This window comes from Patagioenas fasciata, chromosome 13, assembly GCF_037038585.1.
Source record: "Patagioenas fasciata isolate bPatFas1 chromosome 13, bPatFas1.hap1, whole genome shotgun sequence".
Taxonomy (NCBI): domain Eukaryota; kingdom Metazoa; phylum Chordata; class Aves; order Columbiformes; family Columbidae; genus Patagioenas; species Patagioenas fasciata.
Genome location: NC_092532.1, coordinates 20,589,517 through 20,614,287, shown reverse-complemented (window position 1 = coordinate 20,614,287; position 24,771 = coordinate 20,589,517). Strand labels below are relative to the sequence as shown.

The 24,771-nt window shown below is 39.4% G+C and overlaps 1 long non-coding RNA gene across 1 annotated transcript in view; it reads right to left on the bottom strand.

Moving 5' to 3' along the window:
- LOC139829042 (uncharacterized) overlaps positions 1–11,694 on the bottom strand; it is a 217,743-nt gene extending 206,049 nt beyond the window's left edge. Inside the window, exon 1 of the long non-coding RNA XR_011741258.1 lies at positions 11,640–11,694. This is a non-coding gene — a long non-coding RNA (uncharacterized lncRNA). The remainder of the gene's footprint in view (positions 1–11,639) is intronic.
- Between the last annotated feature and the right edge of the window lie 13,077 nt (positions 11,695–24,771).

The window sequence follows — 24,771 nt, the reverse complement described above, 5'->3', positions numbered from 1 at the left end:
TTCTCTACACCAAACAGCACAAAAACGTAAATCAAAAACCACACACAAAACAAAACCCACCAAACAATGAAAAAAGCCCAATCAAACAAAAAACCTCACAACATCACAAAAAAAACCCCACTGAACAAAAATCCAAACCACCAAACCACCACCCCCTCAAACACAAATGAAGTAATGAAGTTATGCTGTGGAAAAAGAGACAAAAATCTATTCAAGTAAACATCCACCTGTAAGTGCAATTAAAATCCCAGGTCACCAATGAAAATATGCATTCTAAGTAGCTAAAAAGTTAGATTTATCATCTAATTTTCTGAACAGGTTTGTTTCCAAAATTTGCTGCTGAAACTGCTGGATACCATTCTCAACAACCAGAAAAGATTTAGAAAATTCATATACATGTTTGGAGAAAGATCACTGCCCTTTAAAAAGCTTCTGTGTTAAGCCATATGCAAGTATGTCTCATGTTCATCTTCTCCAGCACCCTGAGGTCAAAAGAGTTGCAGTATTACTAAATTAAGTTTTTCCAATACAGTGAGAAACAGTAAAAAGAGTCATTCAGAAAATGGATTATTAACTTGCAACAAGCTAAATCCTTCATTACATGAAAACAAACTATAATCAAGCGAGTGACAAACAGGATAATTTGTACCTAAAGTATTTATCTACAATAAATCATTTGTTTATCATCCTAAAAGTTCTATGGCTAACAACTACATCAATTCAGACCGGTGGTTATGGCACAAATCTTTCCTGTAGGAAAAAGACCAGAAGTATGAAAGTTCACCACGAGGTTTTAAATACAAATACTAGAGTTTTTGCTGGAGTAAATTACTGACGATAGTGAAGAGCTTCAATAGCTGTTTAATAAACAGTGTAGTAACGCGACCCACTGAAATGGTAACCGATAAATGTAGATTTATGAAATCACAGCTGAAGAATTTTCTTTTTACTAAAGGGATACTATCAGTAGTGATTGCACCTCTGCTATAAGTACATGCCTATACTGCTTTTACTTTCTAGTCTTGTTGAATATTATTTTCCCCACTATCTGTGTCTCTTGTTTTCAGTTTTGCAGGAGGTTATTTCTGCACAAGTACACTTCACTAGCCCTGCAACACTGATCTGCTTGGTATTGCTATAATAATGTAAGCAGCTCTCATCTGATTTACTTGGAAGCTTACTGCAGTACGCTTTATTTCTCCTGGAAATATCATTCTTTTCATTTTTCCTTTTGATCCTACAGGTACGATTAGAATGATGAAACAGTAGTAGGAAAAGCATTGGCACAGACTAGAACTAGAGAAGGACACTGTCTGCGGTGCAAACCAGCCAGTCCCCGCTGCAAGAGTTCTGCACCAGCTTGCTCTGCTATTGAATACGCCATTAATTAAACCAACATATTAAGGCTACTCTAGAGAATCAGCTAATTGATTATAGGAATCCTTTCAGAATGAGTTTTCAAGGCTATATTGCATTTCGTAATAACGACTGGAAAATTTTAAGGTGCGTATCTCACAAAGATATGCATATATATGTAGATATGCATATGAAAACCTTCCTAAACGCATTACCATAGCTACTGTTTATAAAACAGGAGCCACGTGGACTGTAAAAGGTAAAATAACAAAAACCCACGTGCAAGTCAAGTCTTGTTCCTCTTTATGCAGTTCTTAAAGGTTCATCATTATAGACGGATGATTGATACACTAAACACTTAAAAATACACACACATAATCAGTAATGATTTGTGGAAATTCTGAAGTAACCCTCCTGAGTGCATCTTGCTTCTCTAACTATGCCTTGGGGCCATGGTAATCAGCATGAGAAGCAGAGAACAGATTTAAGAGCTTTCATCTTGAAGCTGATTTGTATTCTTCCACTTACGTACAGTTCCTACATAGGTCTGCATCATCCTGTGCCGGGGTGCTACTGCAACGCATTGCTCCGGAATTCAAAGCAGACAACCCCACCATCTCCAAGCAAACCTCCTGAAAAGGTGTCAATGAGCAGAGGACACTATTGACTTTTTCTCCTCCTTGTTTCCCCGAAAGGTTGCTCTGAGACGACCCTCACACAATTCTTCCACTATACAGGGAATATTGTTGAGGGAAAAAAATAAGCTACCGCACAGTAATTTATAATAAATCACTCATGAACCCATCAACTTAATTTTCATTACAATCTATTATTATAAAGATTTCTATAGTATGACAGAAGACTTAGTGGGTATAAAGATTTGCCTGAGGGCTGAATGCAATCAGAGATGGGAGAGAATAAAAACACAACTAGCTTGTTAGTACTGCTATGTAGAAACATACGAGGACCTCTTAATAATGGTGAAACTCATGGGAAAATATGTATTTTTCTCACTAGCTTTTCTCAGGAAGTCAAGACCTTGCCACATTCAATACATTTTTCACAGTGATATTCCCATTGATTTGAGGAAGACATCTGGTTTAGCCTACGGAAAGTTTTTATTGCCCAACACCTGCTTTTTGTGAAGTCCAGTAGAATTTATTACAGTTAATCAGGGAGACTGAAGGATGAGCAAAATAGCTCGCGACCGCAAAATTACATTTTTCTTATTCTTTCAGTAAAAATACCCCTTAAAAAAAGAAACCAAACAACCAAATCACTCACCACACCAACAAGACAGAAAAAAAAAAAAAATAGAGGGATAGAAATACATAGATAATAAAAAATGTTAGTGCTTTTGTGAGGCCAGTGTTTCTCTCTTCCCTTCTGCAAGCTACATTCCCTCACAACTGATCAAACCAGGTGAAAACAGCGAAGAACTGAGAAACCTCCCAGTTGCCAGACTGCAGGCTGGGCCAAGGCAGCATCACTTCCCCACCTGTGCCCGAGGATTACAGTTTTGTGGGTTCTTAATATTATTCTCATGTTCTGTTTTTATAACCTGCAATATGAAGTAAAACATTTACTTTGTAGCCCATACTATATTTATAACATGAACTGTCTGCTTATATTGACTAGATGGAAGTGATTTGAAAACAAGGGATTACAGGCAGGTACCAAGTCACAGCGAATCCCAGTATTTACGAATACCTGATAAATGACATTTGTTGTTGCAAAGTAATTCGGTCATGGGTTTCGCCACTTGAACTAAGTGCAAAATTAGCACACTGCTGATAAGGATGAAGATGAGCAATTCAGCTAGATGGCTGGCACAGTCCACGGCCACTGTCTCCTCCATCCCTGGTGGCACCGTGCCTTCCCAACACAGCAGTTAAGCCCTCTGTCCCATGTCGGCACTCTTGCTCACAGCACTCCTCACTGACCTAATTGCATTCATTAACCCAGCAAAAGCCTATTCCTTGGGAAACTGGTCCAGTGTAGAAGAGGAAACATTTGAGATGAATTGGTTTGCTGAGGAACACTATGGGATAAACATCTATATGGTGGTGAAAACGCGCTACCAGAGCATTCGTGTCTCAGCCAGGCTTGAAACCAAACATCCGTGTTCATTCTTACAAATGAATTATATATATTTTTCAAATATAATTCTCCAAAAACTAGGTGACTAGTGTTTCGACAATGCATAAAGTGGGATGAAAGCATGAATGAGGCTAAAACAATCAAAGGAAATGGAAGAATGGGAAATACTGTTTAACAGTAGAAAACAGGGAAGAAAAAAAATCTGACTGACTCAAGAATGAGGATGCCTGAAGCAGATTGCCTTTAGTCTAACCCCTTTAAGTTGCATAAAGATCAGAGTTCCTATTTGTTTTTCTGTGTGATCCACTGGTGATTCAGAGAGTCATAAACACAGCATCAGGTGCAGGTTTGTGGGATACACTGCAGGCTTATGGCTAAAACATTCTGCAATGTGCCAGAGACTGAGAAGCTCTTCTTTTAAAGAGGCCTGGGTTGTCACCTGGCATTCTTATCAGAAGTGATAACCACAGCACGGCAGCTGTCATGTTAGAGGTACAGCAGCTATGGGTCGATCTACAGTTGTAATGACAAAGTTTATTTTCCACAAAAGCTTATAGCTGATTAGTTATTTGCAAATCACTACTCCATCTGTAATAGTCCAGTACCATAGAGACAATTTCATTAACCACAGCATTTTTACTACGTATAAAATGGGCCAATACATTACCATTCACTGACACTTGAGTTTGCATGTGCATATCCAAACATTTTTCATTAGATCTCTATCTCAAATTCTGTCTGCCACCCCCCCACACTAAAGTCCATTGATTTCTTCTTCCACTCTGTCTACCACTCCCTGAATGTTTTGGAGCTGTTTCACAAGGGGACATGCAAGGCACTGTCAGTTCTCACACATCTAAACTACCTACAGCTGCCTTCTTTAAAGTGTTCAACATCTTGCTCCTCAATTTTAAATTTTTAAATCCTCCTGATGTGCACACAGTCTTACCCCATCTCTGGGGACAGACAGGGGTTGTGTCCCTTATTGGCATTCATATCTGCCTCAAATTTTTTGTTTCCTTCCCTCCCTCCCCCCAAACTCATCATATTGCCATGGATTGAGCATTTCTTGGAATACATCATCTCATTCCTATCTGTCAGCCTGGGCTGCCTTCTGCTTCAGACATATGGAGAGGCATTCTTTCTCCTTGAGGGGTGACCAAGCAGACGGGGCCCGTAGTGCAAACTATCTTCAGAAAAAATGCTAGGAATTGCATGGCTTCAGAGCAAGCTCTGGGGAGCAGAAGTGGATGCCATTGCAAAAGCGCAGACAAAAGCATTTCTCTCCACCGATCCAAACAATGTTTACTGAAGCTGATGAATGATATTGCTCCTTAAGACATATTTTTTTTATCATTAACTTTTGCTAATGAGGTTGGCCTGTTGGAGTGGTGAAAGGACAGCCACTCAGGGCAGTTGACTTCCAGTTTGCAGTTGGAACATGTCTCCTCCGGGTATGCAACCAAAGATAGCCAAAGTTCAAGAATTCTGCTGCTTTGCCAGCAAATTGATGCAGCCAACTGCTAATCTGCTCTTCAAGATACCACGGCCACGTAAGATAACATTCAGAATTCCATTAACGTAGAAGATTTCAACCACTTTTTCCTTCCACCTCACAAATAAAAGTAAATGAGATCAAGTTTTTCGTCACATATTATTCTCACCACAGTTGTCATGTTTCAGGTCTGTTTCTTGTCTGAATCATTAAAGTGCCTTGATGCACAACGGATTAAGTACTTAAATAAATAGTTCACTTTTCCTCTAAATTGCAAAAGTGATTTCAATTTTTAAGCTGTTCACAGAAAACATTTTTAAAAGGTAAACATCCTATTCCTTGTGCAAATACAGAATATATTTCCATGGCCAGCTTTCCTAAAATTGTCTATAAATGCCTGTAGTAAAAGACAAAAGGCGTAAAAAATGATGTTTTTTCTATTCTTGTTTTAAGAAACAATATCTGTTTCAGATTAAACAGACAAGCTTGGGCTATTAGGAGCCAAGGTGGCAGGTCAGTCAGGTGTTGTCAGTGACCCCAGTGCAGAACGGGTTTATGTCAGAGGGACAGCCCTGCCAGTTTGGGCTGTTAACGCTCCCGGGGGAACAGAGGAGCAGCTCTTACACCGAGTTCGTCTGCTGCCCGGAACAAGGAGAGCCAGGCAGCACACGGCCTCACTCCTAGCACTCTAGTAACAGTGTCTGTCTTTAAAAACAATGCAGAAATATTTGTTTAGATACTGTTTATTTCAGTATGAAAGATGCTGGCCAAACATTTCCCTTATGTTATTTTTATGCCCCAGGGCAGTCTCAGATGGGGATTGATGTCATTTCGCTTGAAATATTTGCTGTAAAATAAAAGATGTTTATTTTTCAGCTAGTAAATCCGGCATGAAAATACAGAGAGGCTGAACTTAGCACCTTCTCCTGTGGCCAACACATCCTGCTCTCTGACTACACGTCACATCTGGTTTTGCCCTGCAGTGTTGCCACAACTTACAGAGCCACATCCATAATTTCTGAAGCGTCTGGAGCCTAAGTTACAAGCCTATCACCCTGGGCTCCCTACCGAGCTAACATCACCTCTATGAGGCACTTCAACACACGGGAGCTACTGACCGACCGAGCTTATTTCTTTCCACCGTCTTCACAGAGCAAGTAGACTCCTAATTTGGGAGGTTAATATAGGTGCTTAAGGTTATGCAGAATTAAATCCATGAAGCCAGCCCAAATCAACTATTAGATAAGTCAACTTCAGCCCCACTGTGACCACAAAGGCACCTCTTTGTTTAAATAAATCTCTCTGCATAAATCTATAAGAACAGTCAATAGGAATCATTGGATAAAGATCCATTTTCCTCCTTTATAATCCTGACTCAAGTTAAATCTCTTGTTCAAACTTAACCTCCATTGCTCCTGCATTTCCCAGCTAATTGCATTATCCCCAATCAAAGCATCCAGCTCAAGTTTCCTCCTGGGCTGAGAGCAGCACCAGGTCCCCACATCCTTGCAGTGGGCACAAGAAAGTACATTCCTGGTACTTTCCAACACGGGGCTTCCCAGCGGGCCAGGGTCCGAATCAGACGGACACTTCCAGATGATGAACTCCACACACAGACAAGCGCTTCCTATTTCCAAATAAATAGCACAGAAATGTATCATGTAATGAATTATAGGTACAATTCAAGCCTCACAATTACATCAGCATCTGCTCGGTGGTATTTGCCAACAGTGTATCATAAATACTTCATTGCTGACTCTAGCGGCCATTTCCACAATAAAAGTACCTTTGTGCTCTGGGTTGCCCTCATTAGCCAAACTATAGATGAGAACAATTCTTCACCACATTCTCCAAATATGAGGTTTAAATAAAAAGAAAAATAAGTTACAAATCCATTACCATAGAAATCCTCACCTATTTGAAAAGGTTGGGATTTTTAAATACACTTATCAATAGCCTGCACTTGCAAGTTTAGTTTTAGAAATACCCCTAAAATACAAAAATAAATATTTTTACATGTTAATATTGAGAGATGGAACCCCTGGAATCAAGGGATGGCAGAAACTTCTTCCCTGATAACCTGAGTAATGAGCTGTCCGTATTGGAAGGAGAACATGAAACTCCAGGATATGAAATGCATTGTAGATTTTTAAGTGCAATAAAGGCATTTCAAGTCTATTTCTGCTAACAGAACAAGAAAAAACTATTAGAAAGAAAGAAAAAAAAAAAAAGCCCTTGGTTTGAGCACGTGAAATTAGGCAGTGATGTTCGGATACATCACAGTGCATTTTATGTGTGTTTCTATATTTTCAGCTCAGAAAATTCTTCATTCAGGCGTAGTTGGTACATTTAGTGACATCTAGAGATCTTCCCCCCCCTTTTTTTTTATATTTATATACACAGCTACATTTGATAAACATTTCTAAAGTAAATCAGGGCTATATTTCTCCCTCTCTAAAATATTAGCTTAAAAAGCAAATATTTTGGCAATAACCTCCATCATACTACACAAAAACCCCCAAGGAATTTAATTTGACGGAGACTCACAGGCATGCAGGGTTGCTTCTCATGCAACCGTCTAGATAGGAGAGACAGCCTATGGAACACATACCCAATTTAGGGAAGTACTAAGGATACTCCTTACAAAAGTGATTCAGTATTTATTGCTGTCATAAAACCCTTTTAAGTGAATGACAGGATATAGTTGCTGTTTTTAATAATTGTTCCTTGCATGGAAATAATTACTTCACCGCTATGATACTTCTTCATTTCTCTTTTCTACTAGCAAACAGGCAACCTGGAAATACAGAGGCAGTGGTACAGAAAAGAAACAGTAACTTGATAAAAAGAAATTAATGAAAGTTGGTACACAGAAAATAGATGAGTGTATTGTGGTCTAATAGAAAGCAATCACTATCTGATAAATCAGTATGGAAGAAACAAAAAGGTCACAAAACCTAACCATAACATGGGAATACAGTTATCCTAAAGAACGTAAGAGCACTGAAGCAGAACTACATTATTTGGGATGCAAGGGGAACAACTGTCACCTACCCCCTGGTAACTGCAGAGGGTATTTCACATTTTCAGAGAAAAATGGAACACAGCCAGACATGCAAGGGAGCACACAGATGAAACAAGGGATCCTTACATTTGAGAATGTACAAAGGCAGCATATTAACTAAAAACGCAGCTCCGGGAAAATTTCTTCAGTAGTATTTCTGTAGTATATACAGTATTTCCACGTTGTTTCTTTTTATTAAAAATGAAGGAAAAGAAAAATGGACAAAACAGTGACTCGCCCTTAACCCTTTAGAGCCATTGTGTCCTTGGAATACAGTTCTTGCTCTGCATAATAGCAGCAATTCAGAGCGATGCTATGCAGGGACCTTATTTCCCCTTCTCCGCTAATTAGACTACTTTTAAAAGCGCTTACCGAAATTAATGAAGAGACAAGACACTGGCCGTAGAGCTATTTAGTCTGTACTGAAAATGCATCTACGGCAGCACAGCAGCAGTCACCTGCTGCACACTGCTGACAAGAGACGTGTGCCTTTGCCATAACTGCACCCAAAACACAAGGAAAAACCGATTAAGCATCTCAGAGCCCTGAGATGATTGTAACATACGGGTTCAGAGAGCTCTGAAAATTCAAGACATTTTCTTAGAGGTCACAGTCACATTCATACAACACAGCACAGCTTTTGTTTGTTTAACTGTACTTGCATGTTATAGATCCCTTGTTTGTCAGCCATAAAAGTTACTTATGCAACCATAAATTGTTGTTAATATGGCAATTTCCCCAACATCAGACAGGTTTAATTAAATCTACAGGTTTTCAATAAAACACATCGTGGAAAAGATGATGTTCCACAGTTTGGTTTTTTTAACGCATAACAGACTAAGTACACTGGACTACAATAATTACTCTAAAAGCTGTACAGGAATATCGGAGAGGCATTTTTATGAGATATAGTAATTATTAAAACATAACCATATGCATATTAATTGCAACTGTTCATTAGAGGACATTCAAAATATTTATGCTCCAGACCCTGGAACAATTATCACAGTAAAATGCATCATTGTTTTGCTCATCTGCTCTGCCCTAGCGCAGGGGTTACATTTATCTGTTGTCAGAGGCGAGCGCTATTTTCTCTAATGGATTGGCATTTCCAGGCCAGATGAGGTCGATCTATGCCAGCGATGTTTCGGGGCTGTTCCCGTGTTATGCAGCCAGGGCTGGGCTGGTTCAGCCTCGAGCTATTCCAGGTTTGGACACAGAGTTCAGCCGACTGCCACGGAGAAGAAAGCAAGCTTGCAGAAAGAGCGATTTCAATAAATGATAAACTCACGCTAAATGCCTAACACTTCAAAATCAATTAGAGCAGAGATGGAATGATACATGATGTCTGCTAGCAAAGACTTTGAAACCATTATTTTCAAAGACTTAATTTCCTTTTTTTATATATATATATATATATATATACTTGGAATAATATTTACTTCCTTGAGATGAAAACATCCAAGTCCAGGGTAGGAACATTAAGTCACATGAATATCTTTGATGGTTTTCAGTGAGGCTATTTCTGTGAATGCAAACAAATTTTAAAAGTGCACTTGGGCTGTGAGATAGGTGTGTTGACCTTCTTCTCAACTTCTGGTTTATATATTAGTTCCATTTAAAAGAAAAGTAGAAACTTTCCAAAGGACTGGGTAGCAGATTCAGAATGCGACAAGTCAATTAAAGCGTGACACGATGTTCCCTACATTGAAGCAATTTTATGTCTCCAAAGATCTTCCTTTTACCCGCTGTTCTTACAGAGGCTGCGATCACTGCAGAACCAGGCAGGGAAAGCTTTGTTTTCCTTGACGGGTGGCTTTATAACATGTGTGTTTTAGATGATGGTTGGTTGGTTGTGTTTGTTTGGTGGTTGTTTTGTTTTCTTTTATTTTTGGTAAAGCCTGAGCTTTCACACAGACACCAATGCCTAAATAAAACTTCACTACAACTGAAGATACAAAATATTTTCTCCCTTCAGAATAAAAAGGTCCTCAAGACACTGAAAATAATGATTTTTCTACCTTTATCTTTGCAGAACAGACAAGAGTGCAGGCTGACAACTCTTAGTATATTCTGTATAAAGCACCAGCACCTCCTCAAAGAGCCCATTTCTACCCTATTTCCTCACACTTCTCTACAAAGGTTTTAAGTAAGATTTTGACCTTCTGCTCACAGTGGTGATAGGCCACGTATCTTAATTCAAATGTATCTCCATTTATTTCTTCATGTAAGGAATGAATTATTGAGAATAAGTGTTAATTTCAGCCCACTTCAAGGGGAGTCAAGAAATTATTAAGTTAAATGAAGCCAGAAAGATATTCAGGTCTATATAAAAGCTACACACCAGAAAAAAATAGAAGCTCCTTCTTCCTGACACAAAGAACTTAATTACTGTCACAAAATTCTTTTCAATAATCCCTCTCTTCTAAACATCCTCTATTTAAAGTAGACACCCAATCCTGTACACACTGAACCACATCTCCCAACCGAGTAGCACTGAAGTGTCGATACTAACTTAACCTCGTAAAGATTCACATTTTCCATTCTGTTTATAATTCTGCAAGCTATCTTCAGTTCCCCAAAGTAAACATCTCAGAGATGAATAAATCACTTCTTAACAAACAAATACACTATCATGTACATACAGCTTACTATTGCCTCCATATAGCATTTCCCAGGATGCTTCCGACCTCTGCTTCTTCATCTTGTAAGAGGCCCATAAGAGGCATAAATATTCCTCAAGAAACCAGGAGAGTGTTTAAAACCCTTCAACAGCTACCATGAAAGTAAGAATAAAACAAGCATAAGATCAGCTGTCAAAACAGTAAGACGACATGACGAGCCACATTTTTCGCATCAGACATGAATTTTCTATCAATGAGATACCATGTGAAGTTTACAAAGGTAACCTAAATGCTAAAAAACAAGTTGGAGGCTGATGTGACCTAAATGAATTTTTAGGTTTCAGCTGACTGCGATACAATGCGTGCTTCCTCCAGCATGCAAAGGTTAACAGCTTCCTCAGTGAACAAGCCTAGCGTGTTTGCAGGGTGTTAAGGTGGTGGGAGATGCAGGTAGAAGTACTCCAGCTTTTCCTCTCACCACTGAGGAGCACAGGGTATTTGGAGGTATTTTTGAAGGCTACTAGTAAAGCCTGTATGAGTCACAGCACACAAGGATGAGCCGCTTGTACTCCCCCTTCTCACTCTTCAGCAGTGGAGGCACGCTGAACTCATGTGTTGAAATAAAACAGGGATTTCAGGCTCCAGTCTGATATCTCTAGTGCAAGTCACTGCACCCTGAACAGATGGATACAGGCATAAAGAACGAAACGAGCTATGGTGCTTGTACCTCTTTAACTGTGCTAACAAACCAAGTGCTACCTCGTGCTTCCCTGTTGACAGATGTAAATGATACAACATCAAAACGTGCAAGTCCAAACACGTGGGACTAAACAACCACGGACCCTCAGGTAATGGCCAATCCTCACTGTACATATCATCTCCAGGCAACAGGGGCAAGCCACTTTTAAAAAGGAAATTAAAATGCTCACCACAGGTAATTTAAGTTTCTAGACTAACACTAAGAAAATTACGATAAGGTTAAACAGCTGGTATGACTTACTCAGAGTTTATGTTTGGAGTTGGCGACTACATTTTAAAGTGATGTTCCAGCACCTGAAAACATAAAGAAACCATTCCTGAGATTAAAAGGTACAGCTGGAAAGGCAAGCATAAAAGATTTATACCACATAGCTTTGGTGGAGGAAAAAAAAAAAGGTGGAAATAGATTTAAAAAGCAAATGAACACGAGGAAAATAATTACTAGCATTTCGCTCTGGACAAATCTGTTTCAACTAAATCTCAGTCTAAAACTTTATCAGCACTGAACATGTTGCAAAATTCCACTGAAGACAATAGGACATAGTTATATTTTCAAGTGTTTGTTAGATCGGGGCCTTGCCTCCCAGGGAGAACTGTTTGCTCAGCAGTCCAATTGCTTATGGCTGGGGAAGATATTACTTCTTTACTGCAGCCGCTGTGGTCTCTTTTATACCATTAAGCTTCTGCAAACCTCCTATCACAAATGTTTTGTACCATCCAGCACACAGACACTATCACCTCAATTGGCCCAATTTGGTTTTTAGTCAGTACTTCCCAAACACATTCTCAATCATTTTGAGATTAGAAGTAACATTTTTTTACAGAAAACATGATGACAAATAGTAAGTTGATGATATAAAACGGCCAGTCCGACACCTGCCATAAATCAGCATCACACTGTTTAAGTCAATGGAACTAAGGCAAGATAATCAACTGAGAGTCCAGTTTACATGCAGATTATGAAAAAACAATTATTATTCTCCCTTTCTTCCTTTGCCCCATAATATGAACTTAAATACAGGAGAAAGCCATATTTTTACCACAAGTCTACTGAAGAAAATGTTTTCTCTGAAATACATATTCTGATAAAACTATGTTAGAATAAACACACTGTAGCATGTTAGAAGAGTTATAGCAGTAGAACAGCTGTCAGATTTCAATTGCATGACCCAGGCAAAACCTTAAGATGCTTTGTTGCACACTGTACCTTGGAGATTTCATAAATATCTGAATTATTACATTCTTCTTGTGCTTTTCCTGTCACACTTCTGCCATCACTAGCATGTGCATTAAGAAAAAGAAAAATAGAAGCCCACAATAAAGGTTGAGGCCCTAAAGGATGAAAAACCCACACTTGTAGGGAATGCCAGTAGATTCCAGAGAAGTATGACGTCCAGAGCTTGGAAATAAGGGGAAGGAGCTTCACGAAGTCCATTTATTCTTCTAAAATACAGATACCTGCTGCCACAGAAGTTTCTCAGCTCATCCAGCAGCAAACAAGTACGGCATCACGGGAAGGTGGGAAGAGGCAAGGGGAAAAGCTGCTTGTTTGTGCGTGTCGACCCAGAACTCACTTCTGAGAAAAGAATGATTTCATTATTCAAGCACTGGATGGGCACCCTGGAGATTCAAGTTTACTTCTTGTCTCTCACAGACCCTTAAGCATGTCCTAAGGCAAGATACTACCCTACCTTTTAAATGGAAGCCTCTCGCCCCAAGTCATCTCTGTTTCTGAAGCAGCAGGCTAAGGACAGAGGGAGCTCTCGGGAAGCAGGAGCATCCTCCGGCCTGGCTCGGGGCACCAGCTCCGGAGCAGCGTGGAAACGAGCCATCGGAACACAGAGCGTGGAAACGAGCCATCGGAACACAGAGCGTGGAAACGAGCCATCGGAACACAGAGCGTGGAAACGAGCCATCGGAACACAGAGCGTGGAAACGAGCCATCGGAACACACAGCGTGGCCGTGACATCCACCACAGCATCTGCCACCTGCCCAACAAAACCTGGAGGCACAAGTCGAAGTTATCCAGTTCTGGGAAATCACACTATCGCATGGGGTACATACACAGTTTTGTTTCCTAATCATGAGTCCTCTTGCTACGTAACTCCTTTTGATAACATTTCTCAGCTACAGGAAGAAGACTCAAAAGGTGGACTGATTATCAAGAGATTCTGTCTTAAGCAAGCCAAGAGCTGAGCTTAACTGAAGAATATGAATACTATATCCATGTAGTGGCCTCATTAGTCATGCTCGCTAAAGACAGTTCTCAACAATACAATGAAAATCGGAGAGCATAAATAAATTGAATTCCATATAAGACTGAACACCATAATAGCTGAACTATTAATCTGATTCAACAAAATTGTGAATTTGGGTCTGACATCCTGTCCATTGCTCAAATGTGGCAACTATTTATTGCTATAAGAACGAGCATCTCTGTTCCAAGTTCAAATTCCATCAGACCGCCCTGGAAAACTCTGTTTAGTTCTATGCTGAAAATGAGGATTTGCACAAAAGTATTTAATGAAATACGTATGCAGCAAGTATCGGTATCATCAATATCTATGATCTATGTGGAACATATGAAATGCAGTAACATAGGAAATCGACATAGGTATCCAGGAAGATTCTTGCTACGTCAGCTATGCACCCAATTCACTTAATGGTCAGAACCACCATCTTAAGAAGAGAATATAATAAAATGAACTTTACCTAATCCTCTCCTAACTGCCCTTGTTTTCTCCTATCTTATAGTCTAAAAAAATGCTTTTATAACTTTACTGTTATTTAAAAAGAAGTTTCAATCCTCTCAAGCAGAGTGCAAAAGAGCACTAAAAGTATCTTTAAAACTTCTGAAAGAAACGACTCTCTAAATATGAAATGTCTGGCTGTGAAATTACATTCTGCCACAGAGCTTCAATAAAACTTGATACGTGTACTATATTGCAAGACTTAAATATGAATATAATTTCACTTTTAAGAACAGAAAGTATACATTAATATTTTCATATATTATTTAGACATATAGCTGCATGTAGATTCATAATATGTTCAATGTATTTTGTCAATATAGGACTGATTTTTCAGTGTATGCTGCTCATCTTTCCATTAGCATGTTTGAATTCACAAATAACAATCAGAAGTCAAAGCTGGAACTCCATTCAAACACTGTCAGCAAGCTGTGGGGTCATTTAACCAAACACGTACATACAACTAAAGGGCATTATTTGCCATTTAGAGCAAAAGCATTAGAACAGGATTCACCACCTTTCCACTGGGAAATAGATTTATTAATCTACCTATCTATAGGATATCTTCTAAAATTGTACTAATATCACTGCAAACTGGATAGAAACAGAAGAGAAGGAAAATAGCTGAAGGATGTTGTTACATCATAGCTTTATTGTTTTTCCATTTGAACTACACAAAGTGAAACCAAAGGTTTTGGAAAATTTTAAACAGTAAAAACCATGCTCTGTAGCCTTCACATTTTAGTTTTGAATGGGAATGAGCTTTGAAATCCTAAAACCCTCTATAAAAAAAGAACTTAGGCTCTCCATATAGCTCTGATGATATATATGTTTGTTCAAATTCACAATACTTGAATGGCACTTTGCTGTGTTTTTATTGTAGAAACTTAAAATCACTTTTTGGCAACTATACATACTAAAGGTTGACAAGACGCTGATCTGAGTAACAAGGCACCTTCTTGCAGAAGTATTGTTAGGTTGCTTTTGGTTTGGGTTGTTGGGGTTTGTTTTAGTGTTTATTTGGTGCTATTTGTTTTTCTTTTTTAAAAATACCATATAATCACTTTTAAATATTGGTAATAAATTACTTCATTTTCCCTGCAGTACAGTTCAGAGACTATAAATTAAAATTATTTGTCCCATAGGAGTCCTAAAACCCAACAAAAAGACTCATTCAGGAGCACAAGTTGACACAAGAGTGATGCAGAAATGAACTTAGTGAAACTAATTATGAACCGATTTCCCAATACTAAAGCTGAGAAAGTGCTTTCAAGGAATTGTAGACCCCCTAATTCATATCATAGGCTTAAAGTAGTCTCTTGAAAGAAGGGGTGGGGTGAAGAAGAGAGGGAATATTGGTGAGCAAACAATGACTGCAACTGCTGGAAAAGACATAGTCTCAAACAGCCAAAGTTTCACATTTACTTGACCAAGCTTGAAATATTCTTTCCTATCTCCAAACACCGAGCTGTATCCCTGCCTCCACTAATGAACTCCATAAACTCCAGAATAGCCATTTCCCCTCCCTCCTTCCCTCTCACTCCAAATCTTTGTCATCCCTGTGCGTGCACACACGCACGTGGCACAAACCCCCGGCCCCTCCACCCTTACTAACTACAGAAAACATTCCAAAATGATGGAGACAGCGTCTGGGGTTTTATTTTGAAAAAAATCATTGAAGCCAAGAAACTTCTGAACTCTTTCTGCAGAGGTATTGCAAAAGAAATTCCTACAATAAAAAAAAAAAGTTGTCAAAGCCCCAATATTTTGGAGAAACACTTAATAAATTCTAACTACAGTACTTAGGAAAATTCCTAGGAGTGTGATGACAAGTTCAGTCAGATGCTGAAAATAGGTTTGGCAACAAAACGGCTCATAAAGAACAGCCCAGAAAGCTTAACTACCCCTCTTTGCTTCTACATATTGGATCCCTCAACTCTTGCCCTTGACATCAGTAACCCAGTCACACCCCCCAGGAGGTGGAATACTTTTATACCTTTAATATATCACACACAAAACAATCATACAGATGTAAAGAATTTCCTATTGACGACAGGCCACCTTCACAAACACAGTTCTGAAACAACATAAAATCTGAAATTTCCAAATCTAGGAGATAAAGGACTTCACAGTAACAATAATGAAAACCTGCAGTTCCTGTGCTTCTCCAGGCCCTGGCTGTAAAGGCACTGGTGAGGATCACCATCCAGAGACAAAAGAGGATAAAATACCCTGGTTTTCCTAGAACTTCCCATCCTCTCGCCCCTGGTCTTGTCACTTCTGCAGCAGACGCCCAAGGACAGAGAGAGCTCGTACGGGACCACAGGAAGGACTTCACGTTCAGCAATCAGACCTCTGAGTGTTCTTACTGACAGGGAGCCTCTGTCAGCCACTGACAGATTTATACAAGAAAATATAAGAAAGTTCTTATGACATATAGTCACAGGTACATCCATTTTTGCCTTATTTTCAGTGATTTTTAAAAAATCCTTTTATTGCAAGGCCTAATGCAATTTATCACGGGATTCTTCATCACTAGTTTTTCTATAGTTCAAGATCAGGCTAATTGTCTGGAATATATCACTACTCAGCCTTTCTACCATCTTTGCTTTTAATACCGTTCTGTTTAGCATTTGTTTAATCCTGATTTCAAGTAACCACACAGAAACACATCTTTTTTTATTATCTTTATAAATACTTCAGATTCCAAACAACAGAAAAAAAAATATATTGCATTCTGGGAATTAGGCTAATACTAAAACAAAATTATAATTTAAAACACAATAGTACTTTAAGCTTGTTATTTTAAAATGCTGTAAGAGACAGTTGCACTTCAAGTTGTTTCATACATTTCATTAAAGGAAGGCTCAGAACTCAAGTGCCTAAATCATCCAGATGCTACAGTCATAAGATATAAAATCTGTTGCACAAATCCTGAATCTGCCTAAGCAGGACTCCCCTTCAGTGGAGCATCCCAAGCTCTGCACTGTTTCGTGAGCAATTTGTATAGGTTATTATAAACACGAGCCATTAAGTACATAAAACACCTCATTTATTTGTTCATCATGATGATACAACTTCCTCTACGAAAAATCCTCACAAAAAAAAACCCTAGAATTTTGGTTTTACCTCTTTCTCAAAGCAAAAATACGGACAAAACAGTGAAGGAGGATGGAGGGGAATGATAACACCCAATTCAGCCACAATGAGCACATTTTGAAGAATCACATGTAAGGACTTCCCAATAAATCTAAACCTTTTAGTTCATTATTCAAATGATATGACAGTCATTGACAACCTCATTTTAGAAATATATATATATGCATGTATATAAAAATAAAATGAGCACAAAAGTAATGGTTTGAAAGGAGATCCATCACCAAACTACGGTACTGACCTACAATCAATTACAATTTTTTTTCCAACCAACTGAAACTTATAACGCCAGCCTACAAAATACATGAAACAAGCTACTAGAAACTGCTCAGACACAAAGAAAATAGGTAACATTTGCAAAATTAACAGGTTTAAAGATGTTTTAGTTACAATATACAGCCCAAAATAGCCAAGTCCAGAGCCCAACAGGTTACCTAATATGGCTAAAAAATAAAGAGGTGTGGGGGGAATATTTGCAATATCCTGGCAGACTGTATCCACCTCAATATATCAGAATAAAACTGTAACTACAATATAAGTTTGCACTGAGGAACACTAAGATTTCTTTTTCTCTTCATTATATAAGCATGCTCTATAAATTCTGGGCTTATCTGTCACCTGTAAGTAAGTCACCAAAAAAAACTGGTTGAGAAAAAGCTGGTGAAGGGCAATTCTAAGCTCCCACCTGTGCGTCCCAGAGCTTCAGCTTCACTAATTGCCCCCAGCTCGGGGTGAAAAGCTCTTTACGATGCAGGATGTGCTGGGTTCATAAGGGTATTGTTTCCTGATCCAAGGGGAGAATGACCTCACCCTTCTGTGTGTGATGATGTACGCAGCTGTCACACTGTCTGTCAAATCCTGGCAATTTCATCGTCTCGACAAGAGACAGAAATGTCTTGCAGGCTTGCCAAATGGCCCTGACACTTACAAGTCTTACGAGCACTAATTCAATATTAAAGTTTCAACCAGTTCCATTCTACAGGAAAGGTCATATTTCATAAACAATTTTATTCTAAATCAGAACGCAGTCTGGAAACGCTCAGGATTTCCCCCCACACACCAAACAACAACAAAGCAATACGTTTGCCCCAAGAGTTAAAGTCTCACAGCTGGAGCATTTCACAAAAGCGATTTTGAAGCAGGAACAGAGAATTTGAGACACCTTAGCACCGAAGACACAGCGTGTCATCCCTCCCATTGGCTCGGGTGGGGAGGGGAGAATTATACACTCGTTAAGCATATAAAGGTCAAATAAAAATGTGGATTTTAAGACTGCCTTCGTACCAGACCTTTGCTGCTCATATGAGACTTCAGGAAAGAACATTTTCTATTAAATATTGATAAGGCAGGTCTTAAATAAAGCTTTGGAAAAACTCAGTAATATAAAAGCAATTACTAAGTATAAATCCAGGAAGGAGAGTGCAAGTTTTTCCTCACAAGAAGTGCAGGATGCCTGTGAGACTCCTGTGTCTTCTGCAAGAAGAGGGACAAGTGCAGCTCAGCTCCACGTACGGCCCTTGGCTGCCAGCACATTGAGGACCTGCTGCCTCACTCACCACCAGCCACCCGGAGAGAACAGTCAACTAATTGCTACAACAACTACATTTAAAGCACTATCCAAAGCAAATAACTGTAGTTAGCTTGATGACACCTGTAACAGTTATGATCACCCTTCTGTTTTTCTGGTAAATAGAGCCTGAGTGTTCTATATTTAAAGTCTTGTCCGAAGGAAAAGACAGAATTTCAGGGCATACAAATAATCTCTAGAGATACTCTAGTTACAAATCCTCTGCTCATCAGCCTGGTGCACACCAGGGTATAGTTATCAACTGCCTAGGAAGACGCTCAATGAACAGAATAGCAGTTATCTCAACTGTATTTAGATATTCAATAATTTTGTATACATGAACTCTATACCTCACTGATAAAAAAATGGAAAAACAGATAAAAATTCAGAATACAATATTCCTAGTTAGCAAACATAGTGAATAAAAAAGACAAAACCTCGGAATAACGTAGTTGTACAGCACATACTTACACAAACAAAAGTGCATTCTGTTGGGGAAGTCAGCCACGCAAGCCCAGTTGTCTAGATCAGCAACTTTTGCAGAAGAGCCTCGATTATCATTATCTGTGTCAGCACGTCAACAGAAAAAACTTCCTATTTTCCAATGACTTTCTGAGATTAGCCTTCTTTCTTAGAGTGTTCCACTAATTGTTTTTTCTGCACTTCCATCAGCAGGAGACCCAATTATAGCTCTATCTTCAATTTGCAATAACCTCCTTTTTAAATAGTGTAAGTCACCTTTTCACCTTTTATTAGAGAGATAGCATAAAGGTCTGATAGGGAAATAGCGCAAATCCTAAATTCCATTTTTCAGAAAGAGGATTTTATAATTGTTGGTCACTTTCCTTCATTTAATTTAAATCACATTTACATCCTAATATGACCTAGAAGAAACTCTTTCACAGTCATAGTTTTCTGTACATTGTTTTAGGTTTTTAACATTACATAAACTACCTCCTATTTTTACTGATTAAAAAACTTTCTTTTTCCCCAAGAAGTCTCAGTGTCACTGAATCTATTGTAACTCATTGAAAGTTTTGGGTTGGTTTGTGTTTGTTTTTTAATAAATAAGTAAGCTATCTATCCTTAGGCATGCAGACTTAACTTTGAAAGCTGCTCCATGAGATTGACTGATATGTATTGGATGCACAGAGACAAACAAACCGGGGCGGTATTTAGTTGTACTAAACTCCCAAGATGTCATTAGTTGTGATTTCAAAAGAGAGAGTTCTCACTTCCACTTGGCAAATACAATTATGCAACAGAATCACAGAATGTTAGGGATTGGAAGGGACCTCAAAAGATCATCCAGTCCAATCCCCCAACAAAAGCACAGTTCAACACAATAAACAGCTTAGACCAGCAGTTTACAGAATGTTTAAATGTATTTGAGAAACAATGACAACAAATCGAAGGAAAGCGCTCATTCATTTTGGGAACCTGAATCACCAGAAAACCATGCAGCTTTCACTTAAAAAAAACCCCCAAACTTATAATCAATTGATAGCATAATAAATGTTGTAAAACAGCATATGTAAGTAGAATCTTCGAGAGATCTGTTGACAATAATTACTGAATGACCTGTTGAAATATTACTGAAAAAGAGTTTTGTTTTTGTAAGCTCTGAAGAAAAATGAGCTTTACTGAACTCCACTCAGCACAAACTCTTTCAACTCAAGATAAAAACCCCACTGTATTCACCAGAGAAAAGAAAGGTTAAAAAGGAATAGGACTGAAACCTTTAAGATGCCAGAGGAACTAGCAGCATAGTGCTGCTCTTGCTTTTCAGAGGGTAAATGCTTTGAAATAATGGTAAACACTAGAGGATGACTAGTAAGGTTGGCACTTCTTCACCCAAGTAAGTGAGTTTACACCTGTAGATAATTCGGCTCTAAAATGGGAGTGCATTTGTTTAAACTAGTGATGAAAAGCAACAAGGCATTTCCTAGCTAGGATTTAGATTTTCTTACAAAAGGCAAAAGCAGCCCTAACGCTTCCCCTCTCCGCCTTGGAGACTTAGAGTCTGAGCCAATGGTCGCGACTCCTTTGCCAGCCAAAGCCCGAGACCAAGGGACCAGTCGGAGACTGTTCATAGAGCAACAACTGTCGTCCCCAGCTCCGCATTCCCGTCTCGGACGGGCTGGGACTCTTCCCACAACTCAGCCTTCTTGTCCCACGCAGCTTTCGGCTGCCTCCCCTTCCCTGGGGCTGTCAGACCGGGAACCCCGTCTCTGCCTGCTGCACAGCTCAGTGACACCTTTGTACCAGGAGAACACGGCTGCCAAAGCTTTCTTCAAGTTACACTTGGATTCCACTGCAATTTCACACCCTTAGGAGGGAAGCATGGCAAGTTAAAGCACCTTCTAATAGGTGCATGTTTATAGCCACAAGGAAGAGAAAGATAATTAGAAGAAAAAACTTCTTAAAACCTAGCTTCTGATATTTTTTTTTATCTACTAAGAATTACAATTTAATTTCAGCATTAAAATGGTAGCTGTGAATAAGTATTTAAATACATTTTAGAAGAGGAAAGCTAAAAAGAAAAGCCAAAATCCACAGTAGGAATGTAATGCACACCATTCAAGCCGAGGACCAAAGAACCCAAATATGAAACCCATTTCACCTGTAAAGAAATGAAGCATCTGTCCCATCACACCTCCTAGTGCAGCCTTACACCCAAAACATGTAGGGACAGGTCTATAGGAGGAAAAATAATCCTGCAGACTCCACCACCAAAAAACTTCATTATCAGAGCTGCACCAGGAGTACAACCCACATACACTGAGACCGCTCAAAGAAAGCTTAGTTTAACATTCTAATACATTATTTCAATTTTTTGAATTACACTTGGGGGACAAGGGGTGCTTTCTAAGGCAGCCTACTCTGTAACAGTTACCTGGATTTCTTTTCCTGTTTCAGGCCAAACTAATGCAGAATTCCCCAAGGCAAGGTTTTCAACCAGAGATCTCCCTGATCACTGTTGGGCAGCAGTCACCAGCAGTTTCAGCACAGCTCAGTTCATGAAAACAAGGGTTCCAGGCTCCCTGCTGACTCAGACCAGCACTGGAGCTCTGGGAACAGACTCTTATTTTCCTCAGGGATGGCCAAATGCAGAGATCAACTGCTACATTGCACCTGTTTTCCTCTCTTCAAAGAGCTGTGCTGCTAACGCCTCCATTTTAGGATCCCCCCAGGTGAAAGGAATTAGGTGTCCTGGCCCTGGGCGGGACCAGCTGGCAGCTGCCAACAGCACAGGTGGTCCTGGCCGGCAATCAGGAGCAGGTGGGTAAGAGCCCAGCTTTCTCACCATGGGGAAACAAATACAAAAACTGGGATTCCAGGCTGAAAAAAAAAACCATTAATATCAAATCAAAACGACAGCTTGGGGATTACTGTCACACCCACAGCAGCTGTGGCCCAAAGGAAAGCCCATCTGGGGCTGTGGGGCAGCAATGCCCAAAGAGCCCAGTACCCCCCTCAGCTCTGAGGAGAACTTTCATCTACCCTTAACCTGTAGACTTTCAGTGAAATAATTGTGAGTTTCTAGTCAAAGAGACACGCTCCAACTAATATATTCTCCTCTCTTCAGCGCACTAGTCAAATGAGCTAATAATAAGCTGGTGTATATGCATTTGGTTACTCCCAGGAAGCAAATTCTAAATAGAACATGTACACAAAACAGACAGCACATTGCTGGTAGCCAGCAAAGCCTCCCTGTGCCCGACAACCTGCATTTATAGAGAAGACACATCCTCAAGCCACCCCTATTGCTGCAGTGCAGCAGTGGGGACGACAGAGAAACCCCAACACAACCTTGTTCACAAAAGCTGGGACACAAGCAGCTCCTGTAACCCTAACAGGGGCTCAGCACACCCGAAGAAAACAAACTTGGCCTTTAGATAATCATAAATAGTGGTGACTTTCATAAGTTAGTCATAGCATTGTGCTTCGTGTAATAAATAGAATAAGAGAGGTAGAGAATCTGCTGAGCCTAAGCAAAGTACAGCATACGCTATGGAATCATTGACAGCTATAGATGAGCTACTGAGCCAGAGGCTTATGGGGTTTTAATGTGTGATTAACTTTTGACTTATATCAAAGGAAAATTTCTGTCCAAGGAATTTCATCCATGAATCTTCCACAGAACTGCTTCAGAACTGATACGCCTTTGTTGTATTTTATTTCCAAAGCTCCCTGCACTGTTCCTGTAATTTCAGCTTCCCCCCAGGGCTGCGCTTTCTCAGGAGATCTTCCCAGGAGATCCTGGGTTGCAGAGCGCTCCCATTTTCCCACTTGAGAAATCTGGAAAGAAATGTTTGAGTAAATGCAGTTTACCGTGCACCACAAGCAGCACCCCGGGACACGCTGCCCGGCGGCTTTAACTCACGTGGCTCAGCCCCTCGCACGCGGGGCCGCGTCGCCGTCCCCGTGTCACACCGCGCTGCTCGTGCACACAGCGCTTGCCATTGGGTCTGAAAAGCAGCGTCCCGGGAAGAGGGACTTGCTGAAAATCCAGAATCTACCAGCAGGCCACGTTCTTCTCACTCTTTCCACTTCCTGGGTGAATGGAGCTCCACTGTACCTCCAAACACACGTGCGTGCACCATGTCTAAACAAAAAACCCAGGCCCATAAGGTAAAATCCTAACCACGATGCTGTCATCCTTTATCTGAGATTTAGCAGGTGTGCAATCTTCTGGGGTTTTTTTTAGCAGGTAACAAATGTCATCTTGTCACAAGAGATTTGATGTAAAACACTCTAATACCCTATCGCAGCGGTTTACATATCTCGATGTTCATCACCTAACAATGATAGAATAGCTTTTTCTGTTCTCTGACCTATAATTTAGTTTGTCAGTTACTGGCAAATATATTTCAGTGCTGCATGCTGCAAACATGTAAAAATATCAAATGTATTGTATTGTTAATAATACGGTTGTAAGTCATTCATGGCAATTAAACTTGCATTATAATTAAATCTCTTCTGACCATAATGACGTTCCTGTTAAGCCATATTATTATTACTGCACAGTGAAAAGTACGAATAAATGTATACCCTACAAGAAAATGTGATGAGTTATATTCATTTGGTTTAAGTGCTTTTAAATATTGTCCTTTGGAAATATAAGCTGGTATAAAATACATGATATAAAGTTTTCACATCAAAAACAGTATTCTGTTTGTTTCCATTTCCCAATCAATATGCCCACTGATTTCCAGTTATATTCCAGTACTAGATACTTTATATAATATAATAGATATTTGGAGCTTTGGCAGGAAATTTTAAACTGTCATTTCCCAGTTGAAGGAATCAATGAAATTATAGCACTATCAGAATATCATATCTGACTTCACACCCTCAGCTGGCAATATTGCTTTACAAGTGTTATTTAACATTCTGTTGTTTTCACCTTCATAATCTTTCTTCCTTTAATATATTGTTATGTTGCTTATGCTAGCAAAAAGCAGAAAATAAGTCCAAAACTTATTCAACAAGATTTTGAGACCCAAACTTCTTTTCAAGGGATAAAGCAAACTCTTTATTTCACTGGACCTAATACCAAGCCTTTCTTTCCAATAGTTCTGGTACTAGATATGTAGGAATTTCTGGCTAGCTCCGTTTGAGAAGGAGACAAAAGTTACTTTTTGGAAGACTTAAACTCTTTCTTTTTGTTGTTGTTGTACTGGAGTTCTAATGCACTTTAACCCCACGTTCTGGAGAGATGAATTCAAACCAAAATAAGCAAAGACAAGGAATACCAGAATGATGGAGGAGCTATTGTACAAAACAAAACATTTGGCATGCTTAGTCTGAGCAAATCAAAGGCTAAGAGTGTTATTTATAGGGGGCAGTCATATCTGACCGGAAAAGTGAAACCAAACCCTCCAAACACTGTACT